At 38.0% G+C, this 16,735-nt stretch overlaps 1 long non-coding RNA gene across 1 annotated transcript in view; it reads left to right on the top strand.

Moving 5' to 3' along the window:
• The first annotated feature begins 838 nt into the window (after window positions 1–838).
• LOC109550294 (uncharacterized) overlaps window positions 839–16,735 on the top strand; it is a 432,204-nt gene continuing 416,307 nt past the window's right edge. The window contains exons 1-2 of the long non-coding RNA XR_004521593.2: window positions 839–967; window positions 1,539–1,623. This is a non-coding gene — a long non-coding RNA (uncharacterized lncRNA). The remainder of the gene's footprint in view (window positions 968–1,538; window positions 1,624–16,735) is intronic.

Raw genomic sequence — 16,735 nt, 5'->3', positions numbered from 1 at the left:
TTTCTATGGACCTAATTCAGCCAAAAATTTATATAAGAATTCTCTCATGTCCAAAATACAAATATAACGTTTTTTCTAGGGTGAAACGAACACTTTTAAGAAGAACATGAGGAAAAGGTTCAGGTTAAGGAGCTGAATGTTAGAAGTCAAGAGCTATAGACTCTTCTTTTTATCTTCAAAACAAACCCATGTCAATTCTCATTCTGGAATAGGCATCTCGTAATTTACTTCATTTTTGTACAGTATAATAGACATCTATATATATTATCAACTCAAACTCATTAAAAGGATCCCTGCAGGCAAGTTGGTTGAGAGATTGAGTGGTTTTATCATAAGCAATATTTTAAAATGGACAGCTGAGTAGAAGTGAATAGCAACATAAAGATAGATTGCATTTTCATAAAACGTCATTACAACTAGCTGAAAAATGAAAGAAAAGGAACCCAACCAGTGAGATCTACGTATACCAAATATTTTCCAGTAAATGCCCAGTTGATTGATTATAGCACTAGAGTATTGTGTCCCCTGCCATGTTCACTGTTGGCTGACAGTGTGTAAAAGTGAGGCCACAATTGATGTAGTCATTATTGCAGAAACTTTTAGACCTACAGGGTACTGTGATAACTGCATGACTCCTTCTCATTCTTTAGGTCTTAAATATTCTGTCCTCAGATAATTCTTTGTTGATACTACTCTATCTGAAGAGACCCTCTCTCTGTCTAAGCACTTTCTCTCTTAAAATCACTTTCGTTCCTTCAGAACAATTATCACAATTTTTAATTATCTCATTTTTTAAAATGTTCTTTGGGGTAATTGTCTTTTTCTCTCCTCCAGAATGGAAGCTGCATGAGGACCTTGCTTATCTTCTCTATCAATACCTAGCTCAGTGCTGGGCACGTCAAAGACCCTCAGTAAATACTTGCTAAATATATGGATTAATGAAGAAAGAATATAGAGCTCTGTCAAGGTCAGTCAATAATGTCAATAATTGATCAACTATATGCTGGTGTGATGGGGGAATACAAAGAATTATATGTCCTCCAATTACTTTTTTTAGGTATAGAAATCAGGCATTTATAAGCATATGTAGCTGTACAGGTGTCATCCTATAAACTAAGGATGCAAGAAAAATAACTTTATCATTCCATGCCTGATTTCTATTTTGAGAACTGATTCAGCTGGTAGAAATAATTAAAGTAATGTGGCATCACCCCCACTGAGTTAGATTTAATTTCAGGTAGTTGACATATTGCCAAAGTGTTCAGTGGTTACATTAGTCTACTGGTCATTACTGAGCCACAGTGACCACAAGTGAGATGCCTGTCACCCACTATTTGATCTGTCCTGGTCAGATAAAATCCTCCTTCTTTCTGTCCTGAAAGTTTCCCCCAAGCCTTGTCTTCGTCCACACACTTGAGCCTTGCTCATCAGCCCCATATCCCTATTCTGGCTCACAGGAATATGGAAAGACATAGTGGGAGTCAAGTAATTTTTAATGGTTTGAAACAATAATCATTTATTTGCTCCCAATTCTGCAGGTCAGCAATTTGGGCAGGGCTCAGCTGGGATGGTTTTACTTCTGCTCCACATTGTTTTGGCTGAACTCCTGTATGCATTCCACAGGTAGGCTGGGGCTGGCTTGTTCTTAATGGCTTGAGACATGTGTCTGACAGTTGCTTGGGGCTGTCAGCCAAGGTACCTTAATCCTCCTCCATATGTTCTCTCCACATGGCAGCTGAATCCCCCCCAAAAGTAAGACCTAATGCACAAGCACTTATCCAGCTTCTGTTTACATTGCATTTGCTAATGTACTGTTGGCCAAAAAAGTCACATAGCCAATTCTAGAATCATTGAGGGAGGGGATTACACAAGGAGAAGTGAGTCATTAAGGGAACAAGCTAGATGATATTTGCAGTCAGCAAAAGACTAGGAGCTGCATCTTTTCTAAACACTGTTATGTCTTTGGATATGATTACCAGCCCAGAGATCACATAATTAGAAGGAGAGACAAAAGAAGTCCTGGTTTTGTGTCCATGCTTTCATGTCTCAGGCAGCGTACCCTGATAAGTCATTGTTAGAACCATCACTATGAAATCCAAGGCAGAGTAAAAAGGCTTGTTAAGTAAATCCTTGCTGTGAAAAAGTGATGCCACCAAATATTGGAAACAACATCTCACATTCATTCTGAGAAACAAAGAAGAACACATCAAGAATTAAAGAAGCATTTGGGGTTACTTAGAAAATTATTAGCTTAGCAAATCTTTCTTATGTAATTGGTATTTGAGGCAGCTTAGTGGAAAGGGATGTTATTGTGCTTTTATTAAGCATCAAATATTTAATGTATTCATATAACACATTTTGAGAAAAATCACCCTTTTGCAATAGGCAATCTTGACTGTACAGTGCTATCAAACTTTATTGCTCATTTTGCAGTCATGAGGGAGAGTTCAGTTTTAATGAAACAGGAAATATTTTGATTAGCCTAGCAATTTTTATTGAAACATTTATAGTATTCTAAAATGATTAAGTAACAATAATTAATGCAATATCATTTCTTAGTACAAAATAAAAATGGTTATTATCATTATGCAGTGTAAGATAAAATGGGTTGCTTTACATTTGATTAAAACAGGCCTTGTTGACCAAAGCCCCTCCTGTGAGTCATGGCAAGTGGTGCCAGGGTGTGAGCTAGCCAGGTCCCAGCAGCTTTCGGATTTCCATAAACATCCATGTTTAAAACGGAAGCAAAATCCTTCAAAAGATCTTGAACTGTGTTGAAGTGAGGATGAAATACACTGCTGACCTGAGAGCTGGCACCGCAAACGGAGTTCCCTTGCTCTTTGATCAATACTGAGATGGGCTGAGGGTCTCACGAGGGAGAAGAACTGCGTAGGTTACGCAGTCAAGATCCCTCCTTCTGTAGATGGGAAGCTGACGCGCGGGGAGGGTCAGTGAAGTGATGGACGAGCCCACAGCTGGTCGGTGGTTGAGACGGGTCAGAACATCCATCCCCTGGCTCTGACTGAGGCTGGTGTGTGAGGGGTCGAGAGTGTCAGTGCAGGGACGCAGAGCTCATCCACACCTGGCTGCCGGGACAGCCGTTAGTGATCCTTGAGCACAAGGCGCTGTGATCCACGTTGTAGGAAGAATGGTCTGGGGGTCAGGCTCAAGGCCAGGCGGTGGCAGAAAAGCAGGGGGCAGGGAGGCCACTAGGGAGACCCTGGCCCAGGAGGAGGCCCATAGTTGGGGGGGGGGGGGCAATGAGGTATGTTTTAGGGAACATCCTGGGTGGACCAGCTTGAGAACATTTTACAGAAATAATTTGTTGGATACATTACTTTCTAAATAAATTAAAGATTGCTAATCCTTAAAAAAAAAAAAAGGGTTGCTTTATTCAGAATCAAGTCACAAAGGAGAACACATAGATTGTACAAAGTTGCTTCCGTAACCTATTTCCTGCTCACCCTCAGTGTTCCAGTGTTCTCTAGTAGTGCAAACAGGACACAGACCCCAGGTATTTCCTGTATGTTACTGGAAGTCTATGGAGGAGACTAGTTTTGTGAAAAAACAAAGTGAGACAAAACCTCCAGAGGCGAAAAGCAAGCAGCTTGCTTGAGGGCATCTTTTCAGTGACTGATGAAACTAGGTTAGATGACAAGATAACAATATCTAATCTAATCTAACCATGCAAGAATCATTATGTCAACCATATTTTAGCATAGGAAAGAGAAGAACAACTAATGTTTAGCATGTTTGCTGTGTGTCAGGCACTGCTCTGATTACTTCACACATAGTATTTCCTTTAGACATTGGAAAACTCTGTGTGTGACAACTAATGCATGATATCGTTGACTAAGTGACAAAAACGTTCTTAGAATTTCTCTGCTATCTTGTATGCAGAACAGATAGCAAAAAGATGAAGAGAAATGGAAATGAAAGGGTGAAGGAAATGATTTTTATATCGCATTCCCCCTGAAGTCCTCCATTATTAATCATTTATTAATATGTTTCTGGATTTCCTTAAAGTGTATCTATCTGCTACATGACGATCTTTCCATAAACAGACCATAGGTGAAATAAACCCTTAACCTTTTAGTTTTGCTTCTTTACGGTCATCATCAGTATTACTTACATGTAAAATCTACAGTTTGGCAACAGATTTCCTTTTGAACACTATTAGTTACACCCTTGGCAAATGGACATTTGGATAGTTTCCAATTTGGGGCTATTGTGATAGTGCTACTAGGAATATTCTAGAGTATGCTTTTGGAAGAGTACACATTTTGATTGGGTATTTGCTGGATTAGAGGATATGGAAATGATCAGCTTTGGTAGACACAGTCAAACAGTTTTCCGAAGTGGTTGAATCAACTTTCTTTCTACCATTGTTTATGAGAGTTCTGGTTACTTAACATCCTCACCAACATTTACAAATCTTTGCTTTTTGTTTTTTTTTTTTTGCGGTATGCGAGCCTCTCACTGTTGTGGCCTCTCCCGTTGTGGAGCACAGGCTCCGGACGCGCAGGCTCAGTGGCCATGGCTCACGGGCCCAGCCGCTCCGCGGCATGTGGGATCTTCCCGGACCGGGGCACGAACCCGTGTCCCCTGCATCGTCAGGCGGGCTCTCAACCACTGCGCCACCAGGGAAACCCTGGGTTGGAGTTTTTAAAGAGCAGTTTTATTTGCATAAAGGGAAGATACTTGGAAGAGTGGTAGTTTTTCCTGATAGACCAGGCAGAAAAAAAACCCAGAGACTGTCTTTTCTTAATCTAGTCTAGACGGTTGTTTATATTTGGCAAGTTAACTTGGCTGGCAGGATTAGGTCCTGTGATTGGCCAGCTAACCGCTCTGCAGTATTCCATTTACATGGTATTTGTAATAGAGTTGTCTAGTTTTGTTTCTTTAAGATTGTACTATGTATATTTTACACTACATTTTTTCATACAATAGTACAGATCTGTTTAATTCTATTTAATGATTGAGTTGTATTCAGTATGTTATTTCATAGAACTTATACAACCTGTCCCTTCTTGATGGACATTAAAGTTATGACACAAACATAACAAAGTAAAGAATTCTCTTTTCCTCATAACCAAGCCAATATTGGTTGATGTCAAATTGCTGAGTGAGAAATAATATATGTTCTCTTGAATTTATGTCTTTCATGTTTTCTTCTATAAATTGCCTGTTCATATTCTTTGACTGGGGTTGCATATTCCACTTGTTTCAGGGGCCAAGATGATGAAGTAAATAAAATAACTGGGCAGGTGTAAAACAATAGAGAGTGAAGGGATAATTGTGGTGAACTGAAGATGGCACACCAGGTCTGCAAACACTCACGTCAAAATCCCAGTTAAAAGCAATTAGGTTATCTGTTTTTTCCCAATGTTGTACTCATTTTCACACAAGATTGCTATTTATCTTTTGTCTTATCCATTGCAAATATTTTCATTTTATCTGTTACTTTATCACTTCTTCCACTATTTGTCTATGTTTTTACTCTTTCAAAAGAGTCAGTTTTGTTATATTATGAATAAAACAGATTTAAACTTTTTCTCTTGCAGAATAGAAACATAAGGTGTGCATTCCAGACTAGAGCATTAATTCTTCTTTTTTTTGCTTTTTTTTTTTTAGTTGAGGTATAGTTGATTTACAACATTATGTAAGTTTCAGGTGTACAATATAGTGACTCATGTTTTGGGGATTATATTCCATTTATAGTTATTAAAACATATTGACTATCTTCCCTGAGCTGTATGATATATACTTGTAGCTTATTTATTTTCTACATAATAGTTTGTACCTCTTAATACCTTACCCCTGATTTTGGTTTCAGAATTATAAGTCTTTTCTCCAATTTCAGTTGCTTTATGTTGTTGTTCTTTTTATATCCTATTAGGTTAAATGTTTTTAGTCTTTTTGGTTAATAATTAAAGGTCAGCTATCAAGAGTTTGACCACTTCTTCACCTAGGACATTAAAAAAAAATTAAAAATAGAATCAAATAATTAAAAATGTAGAATGTGGCTAAAGCCATATTAGAGGAAACTTCACAGCCTTAAATATTTTAAACAGGCTAGGATGAAGTCTTATCTTTCACCAGTATCCACAAATACAAGTGATATCATTTTAGTACATTTCCATTAATCTTGGCTCTAGTAATTTGAAACTTTTACTTATGATGATAGGATTTGAATAGAAACTTAGCTGTACTTCACAAATCCTTTACAAGCTGAGTCTAAATTATATAAACAAGTTGATAGAGAGTATATACATTTAAAAATCTTGTTAGAAAACTTGTTTTAAGCACCCTGTGACAATTTGACACTCCTTGTTACACATGAATAATTTATGTGCTAATTACTGATAACGTATGAATTGGCAAAATCAGTTAGCACTCGGTTGATGTAATTTAAATGTGTGTGTGTGTACATATATACATATTTACGAGAGTAATAAATGAATGCTGTAAAATAATAGAGCAATTTATTTTTAGATGGTAGTAAAATGAATGTTTCTTTTCTTTATTCAGTTCCTGTTTTCTTCCTCAGAAAGCAATTTCTGCTAATACTTCATTGTGTCTACTTCTAGGACCTTTTCTATACACTTATACTCATAGACATACTACTTTTTAAATTGTAGACATGGCCATGTCTATAACTTAGGTGCACTTTTCAAAACTATGAGAATAGGATTATATTATGTAATTTTCTGTTTTTGTTTAACATGTCTTTTTTTTAATTTTTAAATTTTATTTTATTTATTTTTTTATACAGCAGGTCCTTATTAGTCATCAGTTTTATACACATCAGTGTATACATGTCAATCCCAATTGCCCAGTTCATCATACCGCCATCCCCACCTCCCCACGGCTTTCCCCGCTTGGTGTCCATATGTTTGTTCTCTACATCTGTGTGTCTATTTTTGCCCTGCAAACTCATTCATCTGTATCATTTTTCTAGGTTGCACATATATGCGTTAATATACAATATTTGTTTTTCCCTTTCTGACTTACTTCATTCTGTATGATAGTCTCTAGATCCATCCACCTCTCTACAAATGACCCAATTTCGTTCCGTTTTATGGCTGAGTAATATTCCATTGTATATATGCACCACATCTTCTTTATCCATTCATCTGTCAATGGGCATTTAGGTTGCTTCCATGACCTGGCTATTGTAAATGGTGCTGCAGTGAACATTGAGGTGCATGTGTCTTTTTGAATTATGGTTTTCTCTGGGTATGTGCCCAGTTGTAGGGTTGCTGGATCATACAGTAATTGATTTTTAGTTTTTATTTTTTTTGATATTTAGTTTTTTAAGGAACTTCCATACTGCTCTGCACAGTGGCTGTATCAATTTACATTCCACCAACAGTGCAGGAGGGTTCCCTTTTTTCCACACCCTCTCCAGCATTTGTTGTTTGTAGATTTTCTGATGATGCCCATTCTAACTGGTGTGAGGTGATACCTCATTGTAGTTTTGATTTGCATTTCTCTAATGATTAATGATGTTGAGCATCCTTTCATGTGTTTTTGGCAGTCTGTATGTCTTCTTTGAAGAAATGTCTATTTAGGTCTTCTGGCCATTTTTGGATTGGGTTTGTTTTTTTTAATATTGAGCTGCATGAGCTGCTTATAAATTTTGGAGATTAATCCTTTGTCAGTTACTTCATTTGCAAATATTTTCTCCCATTCTGAGGGTTGTCTTTTGGTCTTGTTTATGGTTTCTTTTGCTGTGCAAAAGCTTTGAAGTTTCATTAGGTCCCATTTGTTTATTTTTGTTTTTATTTCCATTTCTCTAGGAGGTGGGTCAAAAAGGATCTTGCTGTGATTTATGTCATAGAGTGTTCTGCCTGTGTTTTCCTCTAAGAGTTTGATAGTTTCTGGCCTTACATTTAGGTCTTTAATCCATTTTGAGCTTATTTTTGTATATGGTGTTAGGGAGTGATCCGTATGCTAACACATATATATGGAATTTAAGAAAAAAAAAAAAGTGTCATGAAGGACCTAGGGGTAAGACAGGAAAAAAGACACAGACCTACTAGAGAGTGGACTTGAGGATATGGGGAGGGGGAAGGGTAAGCTGTAACAAAGCGAGAGAGAGGCATGGACATGTATACACTACCAAATGTAAGGTAGATAGCTAGTGGGAAGCAGCTAGTGCTTTGTGACTGCCTGGAGGGGTGGGATAGGGAGGGTGGGAGGGAGGGAGACGCAAGAGGGAAGAGATATGGGAACATATGTATATGTATAACTAATTCACTTTGTTATAAAGCAGAAACTAACACACCATTGTAAAGCAATTATACTCCAATAAAGATGTAAAAAATAAATTGAAATAAAATAAAATAAAAAAATTAAGAAAAAATACTCTGTTGAGGTCAGTGAAAGGATGCCCAATCATCCCCATGAAAAGACATATGGACAGTGGTCCAGAGGGAAATTTGAGGTATGCAAGCACCACCATTACCAACCACGCAATATTTTTTGACGCTTTGTTGAAAACAGTATTTTTACAGAGAATTGGAAGCTGCATAAAATACTTCAACAGGCAGTCAAATTCATAGGAAATTTAAAGCTTATTTCAGCAGTGAAATTTGTCAGTCAAAATGACTGACATTCTGACAGCTCCAAACCCACATCTTCATTTGTCACTTGTAGTCCAACCATTCCTTGTCATTTTAAAGCTGACATGATATAAACTTTTAAACCTCAACAAGTGTAAAAATGTAAATATGAAGAAAACATTAAAGTGTTGTCTTTGATATTGGTAATTCAGGTTTTAAAATGCATCTTAAATACTTTAGAAGAAAGAGTCATCCCATTGGCATTCCATTATTTATAATCTTGAGATCTCTAACTATTCTTGCTGCTACTTTCACGTCTCACTAGCGCACATAGAAATCAAAGCCCTGAGTGGAATTACCAAATCTATAGATGATTATCTTAGCCATTAAATCATAAAAGACTCAATTTTCAAGACTTGGAAAAATCTCTACTTGTGCATATAAGTTTACTTCTTTGAAATTGTTATGACTGAGGCTAATCCTACAGAGAGTTAACAAAGAGTGCCCCTAAGTGTCCAGTATAATGTGAGCCCAGCAGGCTAGATGCTATTGTTTTTAAAAAGCCCTATATTGGCAAAACATATATATTTTACACATATTTTACATATTACTCAGAAAAATGCCATTTCATGTATCTACTCAATGTGTGTATATAATAACAGGAACCCTAAAATCTGATTATATCTCTTTAATAAGTTATGTTACAGGAGTCTTTTTAAGAAAGTAACAGCCTTAGAGAAAAGCAGAATTAATGCTGTAATAACAAGCTCACTGATTATGAGTGAGTGAGAGGAGGCCATTGTGAATTCATAGATATAAAATCCACGTATAAGATCTCTGAAAGGAAATATACTTTACTTTGTTTTCAAGAGAGACAGCCTAATAGAGAGTCAGGAATACCTGAGAGATTGTTGGGAGATGTAACAATCTGGTCCCGGCACTGGCACGTACAATCTGTATCACCTTACAAAAGTAATCTTTGTGGGCCAAGGCTTTCTTATTCGCAAAATGAGTCATTGGATGGTTCTTGAAGTCTCTTCTGTCTCTACTGTTCCAATTCCAAGACTCACATTCATCACGACGAATTCTCCAGGCAAAACACTAGCTGGAAGCAGTCAAAGGACTTTTGGGAAGAACTATGATATTCCCTCTCATTCATTTATTCATCAAATATTATTATTTAGTGCATTCCAGGTATACTCTAAGCAATAGAAGATGAATAAAATACAGCCTCTGACCCCAAGAAACATGAGGTCTACTAGCAGTGAGCCTCTGTTAAAACTGTACACGCAAGGGGCACACGTGAGGGAGAAGTTGATGCTACTGTTTCGTTGGATACAGGGGGAGCTGACAGAAGAGACTTTGTAGAGGAGGAAATAATTGAATGATCTCTTAAAATACGAGTTCACTAGAGGAATGGTGGATGGTATGAAGTGGGCAAGAGTGGGGAGCCGAAGACTGCACTGAGACCGTTACTTACAATTAATTACAGTTTTAAACTCAGAGGGACTGTAAGCATTTGATGAATTAAATTCCACTTTGTATATCAACACCAGGGAATTATGATTATTAATTAATGTGCTGATCACCTCTGAGATGTAGGAAGTTGTTCACAATGGAGAAGAGAGCAGTTTGTTGGTCTTTTTGAGGGAATTTTTAAAAGGGAGCTTTGTAAATTTGAAGTTAGTTGCTTTTATTTTTTTCCTCTTCCCTTGTGCATGCAATGGAACAAAACATAAACAGGCATTCCTGTTTAGGAATTTAGTTTAAATTCCTTCATTATTTTAAACTAAAGAATGAAGAAAGTAGATTGCTTATTGCAGAACTGTACCTTTGTACCTAACTATATATACCGCAAAAAGTATGCTTTACCAAATAATAATCCCAACAGAACAGATTATGACTATCAGGTTAATGTTTGTGATTTAAGAGCCCAAAGTAAAAAGTGGACACCAGTACTACAGCAAGCTGGTCATTAACCACTGTAATTTCTTCGAGTTACTCGTGTTGTATCATGAACATATACAATGGCCTAACAGTTTTATATGCCTTATACAATGTGTTTACCTTACCTTACTGAGAGTTCTTATGTCCCTGCAGAGACTGTGCTTCCACAAAAACGTTAGAAATGATAATGGACCCATTATTCTTTTTATGGGTGTCAATCGTTCTGATGAGGGGATACTTGAATGTGGCCTGTGCCCTAATAGCAGGGCTCCCATGTGCCCCTTGAGCTCCTTCATGTGATGCAAACGCATCTGTCTTCCCGACTAGGCTGTAAGCTCCTCTGAGGGTAATGACCTTGATGTTATGAATTTTTTTTTTATCATGTATTGTGCCCTTTGCCCTCCTTCTCTTCTCAGAACCTGATGGAAGACTTCAGGTACCCATAGATGATGTAATCCAATGTTCGCTAAAGCAGTAGCATAAATATACAACATGTGATATACACCTATGTGAAACAAATCAGTGTTTTGCATTCTTAACATCGGGATGTGAGTTTTATTAATTAGTAGATTAGCTTGAAGCTAGCCAACCTTGAATTTGAATCTGGTTCTAACCTGTGAGGGATGGTAAAGTAGAAGCACATGTTTATTGAGGGCATGTTTACATTCCTTGCGTATTATCCAAACACGTTATCTCATTGAGCCCTTAAAACAACCACAAGAAGTATGCCAAATAATCCCCTTTACAGGTGGAAGAACTAAAGCACGGAAGTGTAAATTCCCCACGTTCCCACAGCAGTTGGGATGCACGTGTAGACATTTTTCCAGAGCTTGTGCTGTGCTCCTTTCCAGTAAGCTGCAATTTCTGTGTGCCCCTGGATGAGTTATTAACATCTCTGATTTTATTTTCCCATTTCTAAAAATGAGAGTGTGATGGTTAATTTTACGTGTAAATTTGTCTAGCCTGTGGTGCCCAGCGGTTTGGTCAAATCACAGTTTAGATGCTGCTGTGAAGGTATTTTAAAAATGTGATTATCATGTCAATCAGTATACTCTAAGTAAAGTAGATCACCCTCCATAATGTGGGTGGGCCTTATCCAATCTGTTGAAGACCTTAAGAGAGAAGGCTGACGTCCTCAGAAGAACAGTTTTTCTCTCCTGACTGCAGCATAGAAATTTTACCTGAGTTTCCCGCCTTCAGACTCAAGACTGCAGACAATATCAGCTTGCTGGACTTTCCAGCTTGCTGGCCTACCCTTCAGATTTCAGACTTGACAATCCCCACATGAGCCAGTTCCTTAAAATAAATCTCTCTTGTTCTGTGTCTGTATATCTCTGTCTCTGTCTCCCTCTCTCTCTGCCTCTTTCTCTCTCTCTATACAAACATACACACACACACGTACATACATACATACATATATTATTTTGGTTCTCTTTTGGTTTCTCTGGAGAAGACTGACTAACACAGAGAATAAAAATACTTATTTCAAGGGTATAAAAATAAATATTAAGTGAGGCAATTCACGTAAAAACACCTAGCATTACCCACCATTCAGTAGAGTTTTATGATCTGTTTCTCTCCTACTTTTTGTCTGTTTCCCTACTGTCCTCTTTCATGTTTTTCATATTTTTATTTCTCCCTTCTTTTTCTTTTCCCTTGTAATAAAACAGGTCCTTTAATGCATGGAAATAACATCTTTTTAAATTTACCAACTGTATCAGCACAAATATTCTATTAAAAGTAGGGTGATATTACATGACTATTAGTGCCTGCAGTGACATTTACATGTTCCCTTTCACTAGTGAGTAATGATAATTCATCTTCACCACGTGGCTGTGAGTAATCGCTCCCTTCTGAAGATAAAGGTTAGAATGGTCTGTAGCCATCATAATTTATTCACTGTGTGTGTAGTTTCAAAATATATTTCCTACGATATTGTTCTGTCTCTGTTTTCATTTAGGTATTCCTCATTTTTATGCAACACAAATTTTACATTGGGAAAACATTTTATTATTGCTTTATTCATCAGATAAGTAGTATGGTGAATTTGACACTCAGTTCAGTCTTCCTCCATAGCAAATTAGAAAACATTGGAATCGTAAAGTCTCAGTATAGACACTGAGAATGTGTCTAGGGGAATACGATGGGAGACAGCGAGAGAGAGAGAAGGAGGGAGGGAGAGAGGGATTTGAGAGGGCAACAGGAAGGCTCTTTTATCACTTAAACTATTTCCAACATCTAATTACTGATACAGGAAGTTAAATTTATAAGAAATAAGGCTTAAGTTCAAATACTCTTGAGAACACTCATAGACCAAATTCACACTAAGATGTCAAGTGTAAGCCCCTTCAGGGCAGGGGCTGTGCCTTGACCACTTTTGTAGTTTCAACTGCTAGCACATAATAGGAGCAAAATAAATATTTTGATTGGATAAATGATGCTAGAATCCATTCTGGAGTCAGAATTTGATGAGTAAGGTAGGAGTGAGGATGTAACAGAAGTTTGACAGCAGAGGTGGGGAAATTGATGGCGTAGGAGGGGGCAAAGAAAACAGTGAGAGAAGCTTTGTAGTAGAATAAGCAAACTTTACACACTTTATCATTCTGCCAAGAGCAGATCAAGACCTTGTCAAGCTTCCTACATCCATTTAGCTCTTAGACATGTATTGTGCTGATGAATCACCTGGCTAGCTGGCTACACTGCCAGTCACAGCGGAACTGAGAGCAGCCCCTGTGTTTAGCCCAGGAGGCAGGCAACCTGTCGGGATGGCAGGTATCCAGTGACCATGCACTGAGGTCTTACTCTCTCCACTCTCTCCGGCAAATACAACCTCCCTGCCATTCCTAAGGCAGTATCTGTCCTCACTGCTGCAGTGGTATCCTGAAGGAGTTAATGCAGCTCCCATAGGGGGACTAATTTAGAACCTGGCAACAGCTTAGCCACTGAAAGAAATATGGCTCATTGCATGCTAGGTGATATAAATTAATGTTATATGTGATGAAATGTCCTTTTAGATCTTATGTGTAAATTTGAGTATTAGGAAGTCCCAGTAGGCTCTTTTTTTTTTAGAAACCAGTCTACAAGATTTCCCCTTACATTTCTTCTTTTAAACAAAGCGCCAGGAAAAGGTTATATGAATCATCATATTTTTAGCATAGCAGGTAGACTAAACGTATAAAAAGTTACTAATAGACTGTGAAAATATCTATCACAGAAATAACAGCCAAAAGGTTAGCATATGTTATATTAAAAGCTCAGTTTTTTTGGTTTAAAAAAAACAAACAGTGAACTCCCCCCCACCTCAAGACTGGCTTAAGGGTTAGCATGCACGTAGAAAAATATCCAACTAAGCTACAAAGAAATTAAATTTAAACTATCTATGAAATTACCTAATATTCTAGCTGTGTGAACCTGGAAAAATGACTTAATCTCCCTGCTTCAGGTTTTTCTCCTGTTAAATAAGATAAAAATATGTCACAGGGATACTGTAGGCACGTATTTGCTAGACATGTAAACTGCTGAAACACCATCTGGCTCAGAATAAGACTCAATATGCTTACTTATTATTATTGTCCCAACATTTAAAAATGATAATAATGTATGCTGAAAATGTGATGTGAAGTGCGCATATGCCCATATCAGCTATCGGTGTAAATGGGAATAACCTTTTCTGGAAATCAGGATGGCAGTAGGATTCAAGAATTGTAAACTTGTATACTCTTGATTCAGTAATTCCAGTTGAAGTTATTTATCCGAAGGAAAAAAATTCAAAGAGAAAATGGTAACTATGCACAATTTACATAGCCCTCACACTACTACGGTACTTAAAAATGTCTCTTTGTGAGGAGGAATATTATGTAGTCATTACAAATAATAATTACAAATATTATTTAGTCAACCAAAAACCATTAGTATGATAAAGCAAATATTGCAAATAGAATATAGAATGATCCCTGTAACAAACACGTTTTATGATGTTTTTCATTATCAGTAGTTTTTTCTTTGCACCATTTTTACTCTAGGACGCAGGGCAGGACAAATGCCTTCTCAGTAAGGAAAAGGAAGTAACGCAGGGGACAGGAGAAGGAGACCAGTCCCCTGCCCCTTCCAGTCTTGGGAGTGTGGTAAGTCGGAGGCAGAGAGGGAGTTAAGGGAAGTAAAGTAACGAGACCATCCTGTCCGTGCCTCCCCACCTCTTGCTCAAGTTGAAATCTTGGAAGGAGTGGGTGTTGATTAGATTCAGTGATGGGGAAGCGAAAAGCAAAGAGCCTTTGTGTCCTGCTTTCCATGTGGAAGTTGGGGTAGTGGAAAAAGAGGAAGTCTACCATGCCTAGTAACCTTGTGGCAACATAGTGCAGACCCAGCAGGATGAAAGTGGTGGCGGAGAAGCATAGTTGTGAGTGAGAGCTACTAAGCCACCGTTGGCTTCCACTGGCGTGGAATGGGTCCAAAAGTGGGAGAATGTGCAGTATGCCCTGTGAGAAAATAAGAAAGTAGCTGAGACAAGAGGCTTTTGTGAGAGGTTTGCCTTGAGGTGGAGATGATCTTGACACATAATCCATGGGGGTTCAGTTCAACAGGAGCTACCTAAAAGCTGTGATTAAGCTCCAGAAGGGTGAAAGCTAAGGTGGTATCAGAAATAGGGGAAGGTTGCTGCTCTTCATTCTGAGGCAAAAGAACAAACCACAAGTGTACCACTACTTGCTTACTGAACAAATGTGAAGGACATCTGGCAGAAAAATTGACCTCCCAAAGATGTCCATGTCTCAATCCCTGGAACCTACTTAGATGGCATGAAAGGACTTTGTAGCTGTGACTAAGTTAAGTGTCTTGTGGAAGTTATCCTGATGAGTCCAGTGGAATCAAAAGGACCCTTACAAAGGCAAAAAAGGGAGGTAAGTCAGAGAAGGAGGTGTGACTCTGGAAGCAGAGGTCAGAGTGATGTCGCCGGGAGCCGTGGAGTGTGGGTAGCTTCTGGAAGCTGGAAAAGGCAAGGGAACAGAGCCTTTTCTTCCAGAAGGAATATAGCCTTGCCTAAACCTTGGTTTTAAGACTTCTTACCTCCAGAAGTGTAAAGTAATGTATTTACATGGTTTTAAGCCCCTAAGTTTGTGGTAATTTGTCACAGTAGCAATAGGAAACTAATACAGGTCCCAAGGAATAAACCAGGCCAGGTTTCCTTCAGCAGAGACTAACAGTGATCCATGTGGATGTCAAGTCCAGAGTCCCCCATGGACTCGTGAGCTCATTGGTGCCCCCGCACCCCAATTGCCATATTGGGGAGCAGGGGTGGTGGAGGAGGTGTGCGTGAGAGGAATCTAAAAGTCAGAGTATTTGCCTGAAAGATGCTGACTCACTAGGTATAAACTTCTCATAATTTTGGAGTTTATATTTTTCTTCCTGCTACTTATTCAGAGTAGGCTCACAGGAAAATAGATTAGTCATAGGATTAAACTGAGTAAGAGTAGGTGGCTACACTGCTGTGAATCTCTGCCATGATCACAAGTGATAATAACATGACACTGACTGAATTTACATGACATGCTAGAGACCATCCCAAGCACTTTACATGCATTATCTAATTGAGTGCTCACAACGGAGACTAAGAGGAAGGTACTTTTATTACTTTCATTTTCACAGATGTGGAAACTCGGGTATCAAGGAATTAAATAATTTGCCCAAGGTCTTGTGGTTTTCAAGCTGCTGGGTCAAAATCTGAACACAAACAAGCCTGAAAGGAAATACAGAAAAATGAAAACAGTTTGATTAATTTTGTTGGCAGGATTGTGAGTGTGTTCTTTTTGTTTTAGTCTTTGTTGGTGTCAAAATAAAGCCACGATAACACTTTTTTTTTAATATTGACAATTTCCAATCTGTGAACAAATTGTATCCTGAGATTACCAGCCAGGGGAGTTTGAAAAGCATGTGGTTTGTAGACAGACACTGCTGTATTAGAATCTCTAATCCAGGCCTTATTAGAGATGGTAAATTGAGCAATTTACTTAACCTCTCTGAGTTTCGATTTTCATATTTGTGAAATGAGGGTAATCATACCTGTATTGAAGACCTTTTCAAAGTACAGTGCCTGAAAGGTAGTCACTCAACAAGTGATCTTTCCTTTCCCCAACAAAAGCTTTATTTTGGTAGTTTTCAGAACCAGCAACCTAGTTTCCTATTTAAAACAATAAGATTCTTGGATGTTAAAATTGCAGATCAGCCAA

This window comes from Tursiops truncatus, chromosome 13 (genome assembly GCF_011762595.2).
Source record: "Tursiops truncatus isolate mTurTru1 chromosome 13, mTurTru1.mat.Y, whole genome shotgun sequence".
NCBI classification, from domain to species: Eukaryota; Metazoa; Chordata; class Mammalia; order Artiodactyla; family Delphinidae; genus Tursiops; species Tursiops truncatus.
This window is presented reverse-complemented; position numbering and strand designations above follow the sequence as displayed.